The following is a 6,055-nucleotide window of genomic DNA, read 5'->3' as shown; positions in this document are numbered from 1 at the left end:
CTGGACACAGGACTGAAGACCTGTGCCCCTTCATCAGCTTTGAGCAGACAAGACCCAAAGGTATTTTATTAGGGTGGGTTTCCGCTACATATCACTGTGGCAGGGTAAAGAGCTGACTCAGGCACGGTGTACGCAGTTTGGGGGTTTCTAGTACACAGTGCTCTGTTTGCGAGTCCTTGTGTTGCATTATTAATGCTATTTGTCAGGGTTGTGTATTCATTTTCCCAAATGTGAGTTAGCCCCATGGGCTATTCAAGGTGTGCTAAGAAATTAAATAGTCTTATTCCTCCCTGCTGATAGCTTGTTAGCTGTGCAGAACCAGCATGTCTGTGGTGAGGATGCTGTGTGAACAGGAAAAATATTCACCCAAGTAAATACTCCTCCACTAATGAGAAGTAGCTGAGAGATATTTGTTTTCTTCTTCTTCTTCCTTCTTTATAAGACTTATTTATTCACATCCAATTTTTTTCCCCACTGCAAAAGATTGACATTCAAACCTAACTAGAAAAAACAGCCTTTTCCCTCGTCCAGTTGTAGGGCTAACTGGTGGGGTCTCCTTCACCCTGCTGCAGCATCCCTTGCTGCAGGGGCCGGCTTGCTCCACCAGCATTCCCTCCCCGAGAACCAAATCGGCTCTTTTAACTTTTCTTTCTGCAAATTGGCTGCACCTCAGCTGTCCCGTACACATTAAAGCTGTGACTCCTGGGGCAGGGAGCTGGGTGTCCCCTGCTGCTCAGTGGGTGCCACTCCACATGCCCCACCATGGCCAGGGTGCTCTCTGACCTTTTCTCCCTGCACCGCAGGGTTTCTGTCTATCGCCATTGTGTAGATATCAAATCTCAACCTGTTCCCATGGATACAGTAGATTATAGAGAGGGAAGAGCTGCCTCTTTGCTTTAGCTTCATGTAAGGTCTTCTATACCTTAGATTTTGGATTACGGTGACCTCAGCGGGCAGTGTTTATAATGGGTAGGCGATGGCTGCAGCGATTACCATGTGTATCCTTAATTGCAAACCAGCCCCCCAGATGTAACCCTTGAAAGGAAAGGAGAGGTAGCTCTGGGCGGCGTGGGACTGCCCGTTGCCTGGCCCTCCCCGCGGCTGCAAAACGTGTGATTAGCAAAATATGTGCCCAGGTCACATTGATTGCAGTGACAGGCACTGCAGGGCTGAGTGCGCTCATAAGTTGTGCCCCCGTGTCCCTGTGGGTGATGCACGGAAGGGCCTTTAGCCAATTACTCACGCTGGCTTGTGCCACAAATGATTCCAGTGAAAATAGAGATGGATGAAGAAGAGATGACGCTGTCAGCATTGCTGTCCTGTAGCCTGGTGCCCATCACTGCAGCAGCTGCGGTCGGTGTGTGGCATCACGGTGCCAGCATCCTTCTTGTTTTCACACTACTTCATCTTCGAGTTGCTGGCCAATTCAGTCTTCTAGTAAACTTTGTAGGGGAAACGTTTTTTTTTATATATATATTATTACAATTTGCAACACAGGAAAACAGTATTTCAACCGCAAGATTAGCCCCACTCTGCCGTGTTGCCAGACTCCTATCCCAAGGGCTGTATTTGAGGAATACATCAGCCCTGACTGGATGTTTTCAAGCCCTGAGCAGTTTGTACCGCAGTGTTCTGCAGGCTCTGTCCGGCATTTTTAATGAAACCATCTCGGAAATCCCCGAGCCTCACCCCTCTCCGTTTCCAGCGAAAGGAGAAGTATTCACGCACAAATTGTGATTAATGCGCCTTGAAAATACGCAGCGCCAGCATTCAAGGTTATTCCCCAATAAGCCATCATTTTTGTCATCAGCTCCAGATAAATCTTCTGGCTGTGATGAGATGCAGCTGCTTTTAATCTTTAATGTTAGGGCAGTGTGAATTCATTTTTCTAAGAGGCAAACCACGTGTGACTGGGGTGCAGAGAAGGTGTTTGATGACTTGGGCCTGTTCAGGTTCGCAGCTGCTAAATCTGAGGCTGATGCAGCTCCAAGGGCTGCGTGAGCCAGCGCGTTTGGGTTCTGCTTAAACTGCTTGTTTTGGAGCAAAGTGCCTATTACCCCAACGAGTCCCAGCTACCATCCAGCACCTGTAAATCTGCATGTAGACAAATCCCCAGACCTGAGCTTCAGTTCTCCGTTGCTAATCAACGAAGTGCGTAGGCACGTGTTGAAATCCCTTGGACTCCAGCAGGATCCATCTCAGAGCCAAAATTAAGCCCGAGCGAAGCTCTGCTGAGCGAGAGCTGTCCTCGTGGGCATGTTTAAAAGCACCTGGTAGTTGGCTTCTGTGCTAGAGGAGCTGGAAGGCACAAAAGAGGAGATAGTAAAGAGACATGACCATAAATTCATTTTCCCATAGTGATAACATCTTTAATGAGGTGCGTGTTCACGAAAATAGAACCCTGAGGTTCTTGCATCTGCCTGGCGTCTTGACACACGCCGGCTTCCCGCTGCAACTGCAGGGGGAAAATCTGCCGAGAAAGCTGAAAGGTGTTATTTAATTAATAACAACTAATTTGAATAAGTACCGAAATGTCACTCAGCTCCTCTGGAGGTGAGCTCGGTGATTTCACCTCCATGGGAAAATGGGAGGTTTCTGAAGCCAGGGACACGACCAGTGTCACGCACACGAGCAAGGAGCAGCAGTGTCGTAAGTCTCAGCATGCTGTTGTGTCAACGCAGGTCAGATCCTGCTCATTTCTTTACATTTAATAAGTAAATCTATGGTATTTAGATTTCGCATAACTGTGTGGGCCTTAATGCTGGTTTAATCTGTCTCCAGTTCAGCTCTTCAAAGGCTGCTGTAAGTGAGGGGATAAATGAGGCATCCCGTGGCACTTGCCAAGGCTGCATCATGCCCAGCCAACATCTTACATTGAAATAATACGGCTTTTAAAGCTGCCTTGCTTCAATACTAGACAAGTTCAAATATCTGAGTGAAAGCTCTTATTTACCCTTGAAAAGCAAATTGTGTTTTATTTTAGCAGGAATTACAGGGTCTGTTCCTTGAGAGAGCATCTCCAGTTCTTGCTGGGCTTAACGAACTTCAGAATGACCCGTGTTTGTCCAGGACAATAGGATTATATATTATTTAGTGTTGTTATATATAATTTAGATAAACAGAGAAGGTCTCTCTAGCCATGGAGAATGCGTACATATAAAATCCCCTTCAAATTATTTATTTCCATATAAATTATGTACTGTCAAAACTGCTCTACTGATCTGAAGGTTAAAGGCTTCATCACAGAAATGTAGCAGCTCCCCGTCATTTCAATCAGAATGTGATTATTTACAGAAAAAAGCATCCTGCTGGTTGTGGATTTCCTACTGATCTGCTTCAGCAGCTCTGTCTGACTTTGAACAGCTGAAATAAATGAAATAAATAAAAATACAAACCTATGATTGTTTTGTCTTCCCATAAAAAGTAGGTCATATCCCCAACTGAGCTGTATTTTATTCATGTAAATACATTTTTGCAATTAAAAATGCAACAAAAACTACATTCATGACAACAGAGCTGAGCCTAGTGAAACTGGGTTAGGGCTGATGCCCGGGCTTCCTCGGGCAAAGCCCTGGTGCCAGACAGGCAGGTCCCTGGCTCCTCTGCCGTGGACCTGGGGCCCCAAACCACCAGTTTTGGAGCAGGAAAGTCAAGCAAATCAGGGGAGGACTGAAAGCGCTTAAAACTCTCCAGATTGAGCTCTGTATAGGAATAATTATGGCTGCTATTTTAAGAAGTTGTTTAATAATGTTAAACTGATGACAGCCTGAGATTATAACACTGCCACCTCCGCACTCCTGGGGGCTTTTTCTTTTCTCCCCCCCCCCAGCCCCCTATCAGCTCTGGTATATTTGTATTTTTCCAAGCCTGTGTTACCAATTATCATTCTCAAAAGGCTCCTGAGCAAGCTGGGAATCACTTTGCATGAAAGGAGAAGATGAGGCATTGAAGTACAAGAGCCATTAGCCCCTCTCCCAGTATGTACCTAGAGGGGGTCTATGAGTGTGTTCAGGAGTAACATCCACATTTTCATTTGGTCCAGTAAAATATTTGGGAGCAAATCAGAGCTGCTTCCGATGGGGCTGAGAGGTTGCCCTACAGGTACCATCTCGTGCAGTGACCCACGGTGTGCATGGGGCTGCAGCCCGTGGGAAAACACACCTCTGCAGTAAACTGTGGTTTGGCTGTCTCAGTTTCCCTATTTATAAAACAGAAATTGTATTATTGATTGACATGTTGGTACTTTGGGAAGTTTGGATGAAACATATTGCCCTTAGTATGCATGCAGATAATTAATAATCTTTTTTTCTGGAGGTTTAATGTTTCGTTTGCGCTGCATGGTGATTAGCACTGAGCTCCTTTTGGCAGGATGCTCCCTCCCCAGTGCGAGGCTGTGTCTTACCACCGCAACAGAAATTGGAGCTGCTTATAGAAACTACCGTAAGAGGGATGTCAGGGCTGTCTTGGGGACCTGCACCACCAGAAAACTGAGGAGCCTGAAACAGAGACAGAAGGAAAAAAATGAGCTAGAAAGAATGGGGCTTTCTACCACATTTTCCTCTTTTTCTGGTGCTTCATTTGTAATAAGAGAAAAAAAGAAAAAATAAGGTTAGGTCCAGCTGGCCTTTGTTTGAGAAGGAAAGTGGGAAGGTGATGCCCTGAAGCTTGAGAAAAGGGGTGTGCGAGGAGGGTTTCACAGCACCAAACCCAGCACCAAGGCTGGGCTCTGGCCAGCACGTCCTCTGCAGGTGTCAGTGGGTCATTAATGGAGGGGAAGAAACTATTTCCTCTCTTTGACCAAGTCTGCTCTTATTCCAGGTGATGCCATTGAGCTTTTGTATACTGGGGTTTGTCTTGTTTGGTTATTTCTCTTTGATGTCGTTGGGGACAGAATTGTCCTTTCCATGCACAATGCCCTTTTCCAGCCGGCAAGGGTCGGCCGTCTCTCCTGCTCCATGCTGGAGCTGTATGGGAAGCAGCAGGTTGGGAGGATTAAAATGCAATTTAAAGTACAGTAAAAACAGATCTGTCAACCTGTCCCATTTGCTTGAGGGTCTTTGGTTTCGGTTTGGTTGGGCTTTTTAAGATGTCAGGAAAGATGCTTGAAAATAAATTAGGTTTCATTTAGCTCAGAGTAACAATTAAAACTTGGAATGGTCAGGGCTTGTTTAGGTAAATCAATTAAAAGATTGGCACATAAATGATGTGTACCTTTGTCTTTCACCGTCCTAATCAGACTGGGAGACCTTCAGACTGGGATGCTCAAAGGTGAGGCCACTAATCCAACACGTGTTCCCACTGGCCAACCCTACAGCTGTCCTTCATGACCTTCTGGTTGGTCTCTAACCTGCGGTATTATGGGCTTCTCCCTGAGGAGGTTTTCTCCATCACCACCTCTTCCAGTCTATTTCATTTAAAGCAATTTCATTCTGCATCTCCAAATTCATCCCCAGGAGTTTGAAGGAGCAGGCACTTCTCTCTGCCCGCCGGTAGCGCTTGAAGACATCCGCACATCCCACCCCAGGGGCGATGGCTTTCCATCAGTGAGGTATCCCATGGGAAGGGTGCGAGCCTAATTCCAGTGAAGTAGAGGGGATTGAGAAACTTTTAGGAAGTGTGGTCCCTATTTCATATTTCCTCAGTGATGGAGTGAACTTTTTTCACAATTTACAATGAAATTGGGACAAGGCACCAGCTATTTGAAACATCAGAAAGAAGCTGGGGAGAACACGGGTCACAGCACAGAAGACATTGGACACAACAGGACCCTTCAGTCCAGCAGACGAAGACAGCGCTGGGCCAGAAGAAGCTGGAATAGGACAAAATCCAACCAAAAGTTACAACTGTTAAAAAGAAGCTCCTTGTCTTGGCTTCAGCCCTGCTTCAGTGCCGGTGTTAAGGCTCTTGGGCTGCTCACCGTGTCATGGGCACGCAGCGAGATGTTCAGCAGCAGGCACGGGAAGAGCAGCGGCTTCTGCGGCATCCCAGCTGCAGCGCTCATCGCATCAAATATTCATGATCCAAATGGATGCAGAGAGCTCCCCCAGCCCTCGAC

Source organism: Haliaeetus albicilla, chromosome 12, assembly GCF_947461875.1.
Source record: "Haliaeetus albicilla chromosome 12, bHalAlb1.1, whole genome shotgun sequence".
NCBI classification, from domain to species: Eukaryota; Metazoa; Chordata; class Aves; order Accipitriformes; family Accipitridae; genus Haliaeetus; species Haliaeetus albicilla.
This window is presented reverse-complemented; position numbering follows the sequence as displayed.